At 33.2% G+C, this 3,127-nt stretch overlaps 1 long non-coding RNA gene across 1 annotated transcript in view; it reads left to right on the forward strand.

Moving 5' to 3' along the window:
• Positions 1-2,886, forward strand: part of LOC109379040 (uncharacterized) — a 115,109-nt gene extending 112,223 nt beyond the window's left edge. Inside the window, exon 3 of the long non-coding RNA XR_002123100.1 lies at positions 2,841-2,886. This is a non-coding gene — a long non-coding RNA (uncharacterized LOC109379040). The remainder of the gene's footprint in view (positions 1-2,840) is intronic.
• The last annotated feature ends 241 nt before the right edge of the window (positions 2,887-3,127 follow it).

Here is a 3,127-nt window from a genome sequence, read left to right on the forward strand (position 1 = left end):
AAAAAAATTAAAGTAAAACCTCAGGAAAAATCCTTAATGAAATGGAGATGATTGATTTACTTGATAAAGGGTCCCAAATAATGATCTTAAAGTAGCTCACTGAATTCTAGGGAACAACAGATGAACACATGAGATCTTCAACAAGGAGCTAGAGAATATATCAAAATTGAAAACTAAACTACAAGCGTTTGACAGCAGACTAGATGGAGAAGAAAGGCTCTGTGAACATTAAGACAGGGTAGTGGAACTCACCCAATCAGAGCAGCAAAAATAAAAGAGAATGAAAGAGAGTAAAGATAGCTTAAGTGACTTATGGAAGAACATCAAATAAACAAACATTCACAATATAAGAGGATCCAGAAAAACAAGTGAGAGGGAAAAGGGTAGAAAAGTTATTTGAAGAAATAATGGCTAAAAAGTACCACAACCTTTTGAAGGTAACAGACATTCATCCAGGAAGCTCATCGAGTTCCAAATAAGCTAAAGCCAAAGACACATCATGACACATTATTATTAAAATGTCAAAAGTTAAAGACAAGGAGAGAATCTTAAAAGCAGCAAGAGAAAAACAACGTATGTATAAGTATCTTACCCCCATAGGAATATTAACATATTTTTCAGCAGAAACTTTGTGGGAAGGCAGGGAGTAACACGATATATTTGAAGATTGGAAAGAAAAATAATAATAAATTTCCTGCACAAAATACTCTACCCAGCAAATTGTCCATCAGAATTGAAGGATAAAGTTTTCCAGACAAGCAAAAGCTAAAAACGTTCATCACCACCAAACAAGGCTACAACAAATGTTCAAGGGACTTCTTTAAATTAAAAAATAAGTGCAATAATTTATATCATAAAATATAGTAAAGTATAAACCTAAATGATAAAGGTAAAAATATATTAAAGGTGGTGGGTTAAACACTTATAAAGCTAGTCTAAAGGTTGAAAAAGAAAAGTAGTAAAAATAACTCTAACTACTATAATTAGTTAAGCATATACAAGATAAAAATATATAAAGTCACATAAAAACATAAAACAAGAGGGGGATAAAAAAGGTAGAGCTTCAGGATGTGTTCAAACTTAGGTTGTCAACTTAAAACAGACTGTTATAAGCTGTTTTATGTAATCTTCATGGTAACCACAAAGCAAAAATGAGAAAGGAATCTAAGCTTACCACTACTGAAAATCACCAAACCACAAAGGAAATAGAATAAGAGAAGAAGAAAGTACCAGACCAATTACAAAAGATCCAGAAACAATTAACAAAATAGCATTACGTATGTGTCTATCAATAATTCTTTAAATTAACGGGCTTAATTATCCAATCCAAAGACTTAGAGTGGCTGGATTGTCTCGACCCATCTATACACTGTCAGCAAGAAACTCAGTTCAGATGTAAGAACTAAGGCTGATAGTTAAGGGATGGAAAAAGTTATTACATGTAAATGTAAACTAAAAGAAAGGTTGCTATACCTATTGGGTTGTTGGAAAAGTCATGACGTATTTTTTTCTATATTTTTCATTGCGAAAGTACATCATGACTTTTCCGACAACCCAATATATCAGACAAAATGAGACTTTAAAACAAAATTCATAATAAGAGACAAGAAGGCTATTACATAATGATAAAAGGGTCAATCCAAGCTAGGATGTAACATCTGTTAATATTTATGCACCCAACATAGGAGCAATTAAGTGTGTAAAACAAATATTAACAAACCTAAATAAACAAATAGACAGCAATAGAATAATAGTAGAAAACTTGAGTAACCAACTTTCACCAATAGATAGATTATCCAGGCATAAAATCAATAAGGAAACACTGAGCTTAAATGACATGAGGACGCGATGGTCTTAGATATACACAAAATACCCCATTCAAAAGTAGCACAATACATGTTCTCAAGTTCAACAAACAGTCTCTAGGATACACAATAGACTACAAAACAACTCTTAAAATTAAGAAGACAAAAATATGAATTACCTCTTCTGATAAGAATGGTATTAAACTAAAAGCCAATTACAAGAAGAAAACTGGAAAATTCACAAACATGTGGAGAAAAACAACATGCTACTGAAAACCATTGGATCAAAAAAGAAATCAAATGAGAAATAAATACCTTGACACAATTGAAAATGGAAATAAAATGTACCAAAACCTTTTAGCTAAAGCAGTTCTGAGAGGGAAGTTCGTAGTGAAAAATGGCTACATAAAGAAACAAGAAAAATCTCCAATGACCTNAATAGCAAGGCTGGGCCCCTTTTGTAAAGTTATTACATATCAAGCTAAGGACTTCGGAGTTGATCCTGCTGACATAGATTTTTAAGTGGAGGAGTTATATAATTAGATTAGTGTTTCAGAAAAAAAAACAGGTATGGTGGTAATGGAGCAGAACTGCAAAAGTAATGGAAGTCAGGGAGTTATTGCAACAGTTCAGGATAGAGAAAAAAGAGGAATTTGGAACATTTAAAAATGAGAAAGAAATGAGTCAAAGATGGTTAAACTTTAACTAATAATTAGTATTATTGATAATAGCAACTAACAAATAGTGAGCACCTACAATTTGAGACTACATTAGATCTCATTAATCTTCAGAGAAACTCTGTGAGACAGGTATTATAATCATAGTTTTAATTAGTCATGTGCTGCATAGTAACATTTTGGTCAATGATGGACCACATCAGTGGTAGTCCCATAGGATTATGATGAAGCTGAAAAATTCCTATCGCCTAGTGATGTAGCCATCATAATGTTGAAGTGCAATGCATTATACATGTGTTTGTGATGATGCTGGTATACAGTGTTCATAAAGTCTACAGTAATATCCATACTGTCCTAGGTCTTCACATTCACTTACTGACTCAACCAGACCAACTTCTAGTCCTGTATGCTCCATTCATGGTAAGTGCCCTGTACGGGTGTACCATTTTTTACCTTTTATACCATATTTTCCCTGTACCCTTTCTATATTTGTATACGTTTAGATACACAAACACTTACCATGGTGGTACAATTGCCTACAGTACTCAGGATGGTAAAGTGCTACACAAGTTCGTAGCCTAGGTGTGCAGTAGGCTATATGATCTAGGCTTGTGTAAGTGCGCTCTATGATGTTCACACAACGAT

The sequence above is a fragment of the Hipposideros armiger genome, unplaced genomic scaffold (assembly GCF_001890085.2).
Source record: "Hipposideros armiger isolate ML-2016 unplaced genomic scaffold, ASM189008v1 scaffold_21, whole genome shotgun sequence".
Lineage (NCBI taxonomy): Eukaryota > Metazoa > Chordata > Mammalia > Chiroptera > Hipposideridae > Hipposideros > Hipposideros armiger.